At 36.1% G+C, this 12,474-nt stretch overlaps 1 protein-coding gene and 1 pseudogene across 3 annotated transcripts in view; one reads left to right on the top strand and one right to left on the bottom strand.

Annotated features, from left to right (window-relative positions):
- Spop (speckle type BTB/POZ protein) overlaps nt 1–12,474 on the top strand; it is a 67,663-nt gene that overhangs the window by 13,241 nt on the left and 41,948 nt on the right. The window contains exon 2 of one of the 3 annotated variants that reach the window (XM_047544888.1): nt 11,192–11,237. The exons of the other annotated variants lie outside the window; for them this stretch is intronic. The gene's annotated coding sequence lies outside the window, so the exon portion shown is untranslated. The remainder of the gene's footprint in view (nt 1–11,191; nt 11,238–12,474) is intronic. 3 annotated transcript variants of the gene reach the window in all.
- LOC124979280 (U2 small nuclear ribonucleoprotein B''-like) lies at nt 3,688–5,676 on the bottom strand (annotated as a pseudogene).

Raw genomic sequence — 12,474 nt, 5'->3', positions numbered from 1 at the left:
ACTTGGGAGGCTGAGACAGGAGGATCTCAAGTTGGAGGCCAGCCTTAGCAATTTAGGAAGACCCTGTCTCAAAAAGGGCTGGTGATGTACGTAGCTCAGTGGTAAAGCGCCCCAGGGTTCAATCACTAGTACCCACCCCCCACAAAAAAAATTTAATTGAAGAAATAACATGATCACAGTGTACTTTCAGAATTTTGTTTTTACTTCATTCAATTATTACTTCACTTATTGACTAGTTTTTGAATAGTTATTCTGTGCCATGTAAGCATGAACCAAAGTGTATATAATGGCCAACCAAACAGAAAATTCCTACTCAGAATTTGCAGTCTAGGAGAGGTGTTTCAGCAAATAAACACAACTATAAATTATAAATGTTATGAAGAAATGGAATAAATTACTAGTAGGATAATGGAGGGGGATTCAATTTAGTTTGGGGAGCCAGAGAAAGCTTGCTGAGACATTAAATATTGAGTACCTACTAGGTCCCAGATGATGTTCTAGGTCTTGGGAATGTAGTTAAAGAAAGCAGACAAAAGTCCCTTTCTCATGAAGCTCATATTCAGGCAGCAAATAGGATTAAATAAAGTATATGGTATATTAAAAGATGATCTCAAGTCTCAAGAAGAGAAATAGAAGCAGAGCAATGGATGGGGAATGTTGGATGGGAGTAGGAGTTGCATTATTAGAATAGCTGGGGAAGGCCTCTCAAAATCACAACAAAAGTAATATTTGAGTAAAAGTCTGTAGAAGGTGAAGGAGTGAACTAGCACTCCAGGTAGAGTCCTTATTAAGGACAAAAGCCATGAGGCATGTGTAAGCCTGGCCTGTTCAAGGAACCAGCAAGGAGGCGGTATAGCTAGAGTTAAGTGAACAAGGGCAAAGTAGTAGAAAATAAGTCAAAGAAGTTTGTGAAAGTTCAGCTTCTATAAAGCAGTTAATGAAGTCCAAATCCTATAGTGTTAGAATCACCTGGGGAGCTTTTAAAACTCCTGATACCTGGGCTGCACCCATACAACTTAAATTAGAAACTGCAGGTGGGACTCAGGGGCAAAGAGATGGAGAGAAATGATGTATTTGAGTATGTTAAAGAATTAATTATAGATTGAATGTGGGGGTTGAGGGAAAGGAAAGTGTCAAGAATGACTCCCAGGTTTCTGGCTCAAACAACTGGATGGGTAGAGGTGTCACTTACTGAGAAGGGGGTGGGAGATAAAGAGGAATGGGAGAAGTAGGTGTTGGAGTTGGAGGGAAGATCAGAAATCAGGAGTTCAATTTTAGACATGTTAAATTCAAGATACGAATGAGGCTAACTATAAATATGTTAAGTAGGCAGATTTATGAGTGGAGCTTTAAGTGAAAGCAGAGCTTAAGGTAATAAATTTGTATATCATCTGCTTATTGATGGTCTTTAAAGTATCTTAATGACATCGTATGGGCTAAATTTGACGGGAAAAGAAGTGGAGGTGGGGAAACTAGTTAGCCTATTCCAGTAATCAGAACAAGAATAGATGCTTGCACAAACTAGGATAACGTAGTGGAACTGGAAAAGAAGGAGTATAGGTTGGTGATTTTAAGGACCTGTGGAACCTGTATTCAGTGGGGGTGGTCAGTAGGTAAGGAAATAAAGATAGCATTGAGATGTTAAGCTTAGATGAATGATGGGTGTATTAGCAGATATAAACAGTCAGAATGAGCTGGGGTGGGGAAAAATGTGTACTTGGTTTTGGATGTGTTGACATTTAGGAGAGACCCCCCACCCCCAGCAGGCAGGCAGTTGGATCTCTCATACTAAATTTTGGAAGAGGAGATGCGATTTGAAACAGCTGTAGAAATTAATTTTCATACGTTGAAAATGAAACTTTTATTTATGTATAATTGATTCACCATGGGAACAGCAAGATTTATGAAAATGACAACATCCACAATCTTCAATATGACTTACTAGGCCTTCTATTATACGGTGCTTGCCTATTTCTTGCACAATAGTGTTGCCATGTACAAGCTGTACTGCCTTTCTATTGTAGTATACCCAGCCAAGTCATCTCTTGGGACTTTTGCACTTTTTGTCTTCTCATATCGACTCTTCCCTTCCTCTTGGTAGGGGGATAGGAATGCAGAGAGAATTCAGAAGTTAGTGTCTGGGAAGTAGAGAAAGTCCAAGAGATCCTTGCTGAGGTATGGGAGTATGGATGAGCTTTTGAAATGGAATGGCTCTGGAAGCTCATGAAATTGAAATGTTGTTCTTTGTGCACCCCAGTACTCTAATCTTTGCCTTGAGGTGCCAAAGCAGTGGTGGTTCCCTGAATCTTGGTCATCTATGATGATGTGGTGGTGGTGATGGTTGACATTTGGGATATAATTTGACCCGGTGATGACTTGACTCATTGCCATCTATCTCATGTTACCACTTATAGACACTCTTCTGCATAGAGGAGGAACTTTCTTCAGTGAAAGTTATCGTAAATTATTTCAGAAATTTTGGGCTTGAAGAAACAATATGAAGACAGCAGGGGATTTAGTTGCATATCAATTTTGACACATTTTTTAGGGGGTTATAATTCTCTCTCTCTCTCTCTTTCTCTCTCTCTCTCTCTCTCTCTCTCTCTCTCTCTCTCTCTCTCTTTTTGAACCACGGATTGAACTCAAGGGCACTCAACCACTGAGCCATATCCCCAGCCCTGTTTTGTGTTTTATTTAGAGACAAGATCTCTGAGTTGCTTAGGGCCTCACTGAGTTGCTAAGGCTGATTTTGAACTCTCGATTCTCCTGAGCCGCCTGGATTTCAGACATGTGCCACCATGCCTGGTGGTTAGAATTCTTAATAAGCAACTGTGGCACTCTGAGTTGTGGTGATTGTAGTAAATGGGTATAATACACTGTATACAAATCTTTAAAAAGAGTTGCATTTAATTTAAAAACCTACACTGTATTTTTTCAGAATAAAAGTATTTGCTTTTTCTTTTTTTTTTTGCCGTGCTGGGGATTGAACCCAGGGCCTTGTGCTTGCAAGGCAAGCACTCTACCAACTGAGCTATATCCCCAGCCTGCTTTTTCTGATTATAAAACAATTCATGGAAAAAATAGAAAAATATAAAGAAAAAAGTAAAATATTACCCAAAATACCACCAGTTTATTATAGTTAACATTTTCTGAATCTTATTGGATATTTTTCTAAATGTATATTTGCATGTATTCTTTGTCAGTGTATTTTTTCATGCCAGTAAAAAAAAAAAAAGTAAAAATCTCTTAAAGCAGCTACATAGAAATGGATTTTATGGACATTTTATTTGTCCAGGTCCATATTATGGAACATATGGTTTTTGCTTAGGTAAATTATGTTGTCCTGAATAGCCTTATACATAAATCTGTATACATTGGTCAAATTGATTCCTTAGGCTTAACTGCTAAAGTGGAACTGCTGTGTTAAAGAGTGTGTAATGTTACACTTTTTCCTAATTGTTCCTTAGTTTTTTTGGTATAGGATATAAAGAAAAGTTCATCATACAAAACTAAGGGCTTTATATTTTAGTTCACTAAGGCTAAAGAAAGAGTGAATGAATTAAGTTCTTCACAAAAATTTCACTTTCATTTCTCCCCCAACTTGAACCATTAAAATGACTTGACTAAATGTTATCAAAACAAACACCATAAATAACACCAAGTCCATTAAAGATACTGTCCCAAGTGTTATTTCTTGGCATAGGTGATCATGGCATGGGATGGGGGGATCTTAAACCTTATAAAGCATCCCTGGCATCTCCAACCTGCTTATCATTTTCAAAATTGACAAAAGCAGTATTATGCCTTCTGAGTACCAGACATATTTTCTTAAAACCAGGGAACAGATTTAAAAGCATGGATAACAGCATCTTTTTCTCTTCTGGTAAATTATTATGGAATAAAATATAGTTTGGAGGGTAATCAGGGACCTGAGGATTTGGTGTTGAGTTTCCTTGGGTGTTAGCTGAATTTGGTATTTCCTGACCAGGCTTTTTGTTTGTAGTTGTTGCAGTCTGTTCCACAGTTTTGGCTTTTTTCTTTTCTTTGTCAGCAAAAGTGACTCATATTTTAAATATTGTACAAGAATCTGTTTTTGCATACTGAATTCACATTGGTTTAACCATAAAATGGAAATCCTTCTGTCTCAAAGCATTTGTGGATGAGCTCAGTTTCTTAAATGTAACAAAGACCTGCCCTCTCATATAGGGATCTCTTCAATTCTTTTTTAATTTTGTCATTCATATTGTTGATATAAATTATGTGATTTGGTTTTAGTATCCATGTTTGGGTTAGATTCTTCAAGTAGCCTTAGGGCCTCATCTGCTTCCGTTCAAACAGCCAAGTGGTAGGCTCAGCAGCCCCAGCAACTGTGAGGGGTACAAGCTACACCAGCTCACCTGAGGCCTGCACTCCTTAGATCTTTTTGTAGTTGAAAAGATTTATCATCAGTAAAGCACTTTTTTTTTTTTTTTAATATTTTTAGTTGTAGATGGACACAATGCCTTTATTTATTTATGTGGTTCTGAGAATTGAACCCAGTGCCTCACATGTGCTAGGCAAGCACTCTACCACTGAGCTATAATCCCAGCCCAGTAAAGGACGTTTTCATAAAGGAAAAATTAAATTCTTATTAATAACTCTTCTTACCATTTGACGGATTATTGTGTTTTCCAAGTACTTATTCCTAGGTCTTATTAGACCTATCAAAAGAGAATTTTGGGCCAACTTCTGTGAACACACATCTCAATGACTCAGGTCAACCTCCACAATTTAGTGAGACCCTGTCTGAAAATATAAAATAAAAAGGGCTGGGAGTGTGGCTTAGTGGTAGAGTACCCCTGTGTTCAATCCCAATACTTACCCCATCCCCCCCCAAAAAAATTTTTGGATAAGGAAAGACATATACAGAAGGATTATAAGTCTGGGCATCTTAATGTTAATTGTCATCTCAAGGGTTCTAAATACTTATTAACTGCTAAGAAAGTGATAGTAAATATCAGAATTCAGAGTGAACTGGGATGACAGGTAGAACTTGACCTGAATCTGGAAGTATTCAGATAAAAGGTAGGAGGACATTTCTGGCTTTCAGAGGGTGTGAATAAATGTGAGAAAGGTATATAGTAGTATGAATGAGTTGACTAACAAGTTAGAGTCCGCTCATTGGAGAGGAGAATTTATGTTATGATGTAGGTAGCGGAAAGGCATGTATGGGAGTTAAGTTATATCCCAGAGGATTGCTTTTATTTTTTAATATTTATTTATTTATTTTGTACTAGGGATTGAACCCAGAGGGGCTTTACTTCTGAGTCACATTCCTAGCCCTTTTATTTATTTATTTATTTATTTTTTTGCTTTGAGACAGTGTATCACTAAGTTGTTTAGGGCCTCATTAAGTTGCTGAAGCTTGCCTCAAACTTGTGACTGTCCTGCCTCAGCCTCCTGAGTTGCTGGGATTACAGGTGTACCTGACTGGTTTTATTTTTACTATATCTTAAGTTGTGCAGTATGGAGCTATAAGATAAAGCAGATGTGTAGATGTGGCCTCATTTTAAGCAAACTAGATATATTAAATTAACTTTTTACAAGAAATGTAGAAGTTTCATTTATATGTGAATTATTCAAATACTGAGCCTTCCAATAATAAGTATTTATTTTACCACATAGTTCAATAGACATGTTGCAATGTTTGTGGATCTTAGTGTCTTTTTTAATTTATATTTTTAGTTGTAGTTGGACACATCTTTTATTTTATTTATTTATTTTTATTTGATGCTGAGCATCAAACCCAGTGCCTCACACTTGCCAGGCAAGCCTCTACCACTGAGCCATGACCTGAACCCTCTTAGTGTCTTTTATAAAATCAGAGTTTAGACAAGGTAGTCTCTGAAGTCTCTGTTTCTGACACTGAGATTATTTCATAACTGTTGAAGAATAATAGCTTTGATTTTATGAAATAAGTTGGCCTGTGGCCAGGTTGGTACCCACTTCTAGCTCTGTAGATAAAATATATCCCCATATCTGTGGGAGCAAAATCCTCAACTGAATGATCTCTAATGGCCTTGTGGGTTTAGATTGTTTCACATTTGGAAATTCAGTTCTCATCTTATTTCTAAGTGACAGTTACTCATTTGAAAGAATGTTATGGCTAAGAGCCACAAGAGGATACTGTGAGGTCAAAAGGGATTATTACATAATGGTCAGTTTCAAATTATCCTCATGTAAATTATTCCTCAAAATTTATCTCAGGTTGACTTCCTATTTTACCTTGAATTCAATCCCATGATATCTTTAATATATGTCCAGACTATGTAAATAATTTTTATAAGTTCAGCCAAAAGATAATTTGGATGTAAATTTTTAGGAGAAATGACAGTGTATTCAAAAGTAAAATGTTAAGGATTTCTTTTTACTATCTGTTTTGAATTATTTATATCAATCACTTTTTACCTCCCTTAATATGAATAATTGAGAACTGACTGGTACTTTCTTAAACTCAAAGACTTTCTCTGTAAAGTACATAATCAAAGGTAGTTAGTGGCATGCTTTGTGTATTTCCCTCCTCATATCACATTCTTTTCACTAAATTTTACTTCTTTTGACCAAAATATTACATTTTAAAGAGAGCCAAGGTAAGTTATCAAGAGATGACCAACTATCTTCTGACAGGCTCTCAGGATGCCCTAGCTTGGTGAGATCTTTAAGATTCAGGCTCCATTCTTCAGTTTTGTTGGTAACTTCAGTTTCTTCAGTGTCACCAGAATTGATTGGTGTCCGTTAAATAGCTAACTAAACTCACAAGAAGCTGACAGAATACCATTTTATTAATGTACTTTGAGAGGTAGTCTTTTCCATGAATAGAAAATAATGTCTGTGCTGTCCATTCCCTTTCTAAAGGTGTTTCTAAAGATACTACTTTAAAAAGAAGACTAGCTAATATTTACTGAGCAAGTTACCATGTGTCAGGTATTAATTCTAAGTATTTTACATGTATTGAACTCATTTAATCTTTAGAATAACCTCACTGAGGAAGATACTCTTATCTGTATTTTATAGATGATGAGTCTGAGGCACAGAAAGTTCTTAAGTAACGTTCCTGAAATTATACTCCTTGGAAAATTACTGTGCCATGTAAGTGAACCGATCACTTGCGGGGCTGGGGATGTAGATGAGTGGTTTGAGTGCTTGCCTAGCATGCACAGAGACCCTGGGTTCAGTCCCCATCATGGTGGGGAGGGGTGGTGCAGGGGACAGGGAGAGTCACTTGGTAAGTGTGAAATCTTAAGTAAGGGAAATAAAATCCTTGAGGCCATTTCATTTGGATCATGATGGAAGCACTCATTCTTTTTCCCAAGACACTGCCCAGGCACCTGGCTTACCAAGGCTGATATAAAATAGCAAGTGCACTCCAGAGACTCTTGGTCTAGTGGGAAAGAAAAATAATTACAACAGCAAGAAATCTAGACATCTAGACACTGAGAGTGAGGAGGAAGTATTTAATTCTACTTGGAGAAGTCAAGAGTTTACAAAGATGAGGGAGGCATTCTGGGTAGAGTAAACATACTTAAAAGATGTCAGCAAAAAACGGCTCATTCTGTTTGTAGGAATGGAAAAAGAAAGTATGGCAATTAAAGTAATTCTGCAGTATGCTAATGTCAGGGACTTGACTGGTTGTGGTTGTGGTTGTGGGATGAAGAGAAGCAGATGAGTTTGGGATGTATTTCTGAGGTAAAACTGGTAAGACGTGATGACTGTATTATGGGATGGGAAGTAGAAAGGTGAGGAGGAAGGGAGGGGAATTGAGGCTGTCTCCTAGGTTTCTAGTTTGAACACTTAAATGAATGGTAGGATCACTGGAGAATAATCAGGTTGTGGGAGGAAGTGGGGTTTTCATTTTGGACCTGTTGAGTTTCATATATTTAGGGGTTAACCATGTTGAGATGTTTAGTAGTAGAAGTTGGTTTATGGTACAGAAGAGATAGGCAGGCATAGAAATCAGTGAAATGGCGACTGTAGAGTGGCTAGAAAGCAGGATCAAAGAAGAGAGGGACCATTATTTCTTTATTTTCAGTCAATCCTTGCTTAACTTTTAGATTTTATTTTGTCTATTTTTGACTTGGTAGAAATCTTGTCTTTTTAATTCACAGAACTATACACCAGAATGTGTAATTTTACTGTATATATAAGTTATAAACAAAAAATGCATCTAGAGTTTTTAATCCCAGAATTCTGTGGATGATCTACTCTTTGCACTCTTTTAACAAGATATGGTTAGGTCCTTTTATAATGCAAACACCTCATCTTATTTTATTTATTTTATTTTAATATTTGGTACGGTTGCTTAACCACTGAACCACATCCCCAGTTCTTTTCATTTTTTATTTTGAGACAGAGTCTCACTAAGTTGCTTGGGGCCTTACTAATTTCCTGAGACTGGCCTCCAATTGTGATCCTCCTGCCTCAACCTCCTGAGTCTCTCATATTACAGGTGCACACCACCACACCTGGCAAAGACCTCATTTTAACAAAACTATCTAGGCTTTTCCAACAGTTCTGTGACCAAGTTTGCAAACAAGTAAATGTTGAGTTTTAATTTATCAGTTCTTCTCTTAGTTGGTTATCAATACTTAGAGAAGCAAGTAAGAAAGGATCCAAAGAGTCCTAAACTGAAAAGAAGACACAGTACTAATTCTAGTCTTTCTTTTTCCAAATAAATTTTGAATGACTTTACCATACATATCTGTGGTTTGTTTTAAAATATTCTTTTGAAATTTCTTCTTGAATAAGTTTTTTATCATTAGCTATAGCAGGAATTGAAATAAAGATCACAATTTCATCCCAGAATAAAGAATAAAAGTATCATCTTTATTGCCAACTACAATATAAAGACATTATGAATTAGCTAAATGAACATCAGTTTTAAAAGTCAAAGTTTATAGACATTATTTGTACAAGTGTTTGGGTTAATTATAAATACTATGAAAGTCTCAAGAATGTTGGTCATCAATTAAAAAAAAAAACCTTTTAGCTGTAGATGGACACAATACTTTTATTTTATTTATTATTTTTATGTGGTGTTGAGGGTCAAACCCAGTATGTTACATGTGCTAGGCAAGCACTCTACCACTGAACTACAACTCCAGCCCCTGGACATGAATTTTGAAGCTAATTTTGGAAGTTATTTGTATTACATAATCTGATTGGATAAAATATTCTGGTAGCAATGTCAGTAACCAATAAATGTGCACTTTAGTTACCTGTCTATAGCCAATAATGACCTATTAATGATTCTCTTTTATGTCATAATAGTTAGTTAGCATTTAACATAGCAACCCAACCAAACATTGCTTTAGTTTGTTCTTGACAGTGCGCTTAGCAAGCTGTGTGTTAAATTGAATGTCATTGGAATTGACTTTTGGACTAGTTTCAAGTAGTCATTTGATCCATTGCCATTTAATACCTATCTCAGATCCAAGAAAAACTTTCTTGTGTGTCTTGAAAAGAAAGATTGGTATTATTTCTATTTGAGGCTTTCCACTTTTTTGTATGATTGAAGTATTTTTCTTTGGTGTAAAATTTTTATTTGAAAATTCTTAACCTAAAAATTTTACCAACTTATCTGTATAGTTCAGTCTGATAAATTGGACTTTGAGATCTGGTAAGTAGAATTTGCCAGCATCTAGAAGAACCTACCCATATTATACACCTGCAGGTAAGGACTTAGGACCCTTGCCAAATAACCTTATTTGACTTTCCATCCTACTAATGCAACTTCTTCTCCTTTTCTGTTGATGTCCCGTTGGATGCCTTGAACTACCTGCTGTGAGCCCAGTGTCTTCATTTGAGCCCTGACAATAATTTGGCATAGTTATAGTAAGGGGTAGAAGACAAACCTCATTTTGAAGAGATATTTCTGGCCTTCAGCATAGGACTGATTGGCTAGTTTTATGTGTAGGTGTATTTAAGTTTGGCCTTGATTCTAAGTTCTTCCTGTTAAAGTCTAAAATTGGAGGACCTGTGCTTTAGTGATAACTTACAATAAACTGGGGGGTTAGTTTTCTCAAGAGATTTAATGTTGGATATAGTTGGTTTACTTGAGTGAGGAAAGAATGTGGTGGGAAATCTTACGAGTTCATAAATTTTCTCACTTATAAAATTAGAGGAGCAAAGCTTCTGCTGAAAACATACAAATTGTATGTATGTTTCCCTGATTCTTTATTTTTCTGTGGGGGAGGTGGGGTACTGGGAATTGAACCAGGGACGCTTAACCACTGAGCCACATCCCCAGCCCTTTTTTATATTTTATTTAGAAACAGGATCTTGCTGAGTTGCTTAGGGCCTCACTAAATTACTGAGACTGACTTTAAACTCACAATCCTCCTGCTTCAGCCTCCTGAGCTGCTGGGATTATAGGCGTGTGCCACCACACCCGGCTCTGATTCTGTAATGTGCCTTTTTTCATGTTTTAGTGAAAGAACAAAATGTTATTTTTAAATTTTGCATGCTACTTTTGAAGATGTAATAAATATAATAGCAAGTTATAGGAAAGTAAAATGGGAACGTTATGTAGTTGCCCACCCACACCCACACTCCTGGAGTTGCCTGTTGTTTACATGGTCCTTTGCAAATAATTTCTGTATAACTAAGATGATAATTTCCAAAGTGGGTACTTTGAATTAATTTAACGGTCGTTTACTGGATATCTACTACATTATAGATATTTTACCAGTCGTTTAATTTAAAAATTGTAAAATCACTCCAAGAGCTGCTTCCTGTATATTTCATTAACACATTTATCAGGTCTGGTATCACATATTATCCTTTTTAGTTTGGGTGTAAACAGTTGAATTAATGGGACTCTTTTGTCAATGACAAAGACCAGGAACTAAATTTACTCTTTTATGTGTGCTGATAACTGTCTGTGGTTCAAAGTGACCAGATTGTATGTGGAGGAATTTAGCTCATACTGCTTGTTTGTGTTGGTGGGGATCAAACTCAGCGTCTCAAGCATGCTCTGCAAGCCCTCTACCACTGACTGAGCTATAGCCCCAACCTACAATATATCTTATTAAATCCACGTTCTGATCTAAGACAGAACTGGACTTTTTGTGGAGTTTCATAGAATTTGCAATATAAGTTGCTTGCCTACTCTGTGAATAGAAATTTATTTTCTGTCAATATCTTCTTTTACAAGCACCACAAGGAAATATCAACACTTAAATCTTGTAAGCAACCAGCAGGCAAGTACCATATATTATGTTTGCTATCTTCTTCAGTGAAGTTTGTCATAAAAGACTTCTGTGTTTTGTTTATTTGTTTTTAAAGTCTAAGTCTCACTGTCTCTTGTTTGTACCTATCCTTTTTATGTTGTTGTTTTTTTTTAATTAATTATTTTTAAAAAATTCTTTCTTTTTTTAAACTATCTTTGTCTATCCTGAATGAATAGTGTACTAAAAGATAGAAGCTCAATGGGGAATCACATTAGAAGCATATATATTTTGGATGACAATTTGGCAATATCTATCAAAATAAACTGTGTGGGCTCTTGAGCCTCCTTGAACTTTTATGTTCAGTTAACACTTGTTTGCCACAAAAATGTGAAAATCACACAACAGGGTACAGTGGAATTCTTTACAGCCTTTAGAAAGAATAGGTATGTATATGTGTGGCCTACAGGGAATTTGCTGGTACATACCTTTTTTGGGGTTTTTTGAGGACACAGAACGGCGGTTGTTTTAGACTTTAGAGGGGCTTGGGAGTCTAGGAAGAAACTTATTTTTTAGTTAAAGCTTCCTATTACTTTTGAATTAGGTTGTGTTTATGCTGGTTTTAGTTTTTAAAGAGCACATATGAAGAGAGACAGATAAAATTTTAACAGTATTTCCAAAAGAGCATAGAGCTTTAGCACTGGTTAGGACCTTAGAATTTGGTAGGTCCCTGGACTCTACATAATGGGTAACTAGTGCCTCACCCATATGTTTCTTGTATATTTCATTTTGTCCATCATTGAGCCTGACATCCTTAATTATACAGTTACCTTTAATTTACAGATGAGAAAATTCAGATTTAGCTAAGTATCTACAAAGATTGCACTAGAATTCAGGTCCCGAGGACAGCAGTAACTTATGAATGTATCGACTTGTTTTGTTCTTATTCTAAGTTTATTTAACTGGTGTCCATTTGTCATGGTGAAGAATTGATTTTAGAAGACACAATAAAAAGTTGACCTTTGTAAGAAAATTCTTAGAGTAACAACCTCTGGCAATAAAGATAAAATTTTAACTCTTCTCCACATTTTATAGCATTGAGGTACTCAGTACCTTAAAAGTGAATTTATATATGAATTCCTGAAGTTTAATTTGAATGAATTTGTATCTAGAGTCTGGAGGTTCCCTCTTTGATTTAAATATCTAGCTGACTAACGTAGATTTTTAAAATTGATTTTATTGTGTTTTTGTTCCATTGGTGTCCCTGGGT

This window comes from Sciurus carolinensis, chromosome 3 (genome assembly GCF_902686445.1).
Source record: "Sciurus carolinensis chromosome 3, mSciCar1.2, whole genome shotgun sequence".
In the NCBI taxonomy this organism is placed as follows: Eukaryota; Metazoa; Chordata; class Mammalia; order Rodentia; family Sciuridae; genus Sciurus; species Sciurus carolinensis.
Note: the sequence above shows the minus strand (reverse complement) of the source record. Positions and strands in the feature narration are given on the sequence as shown.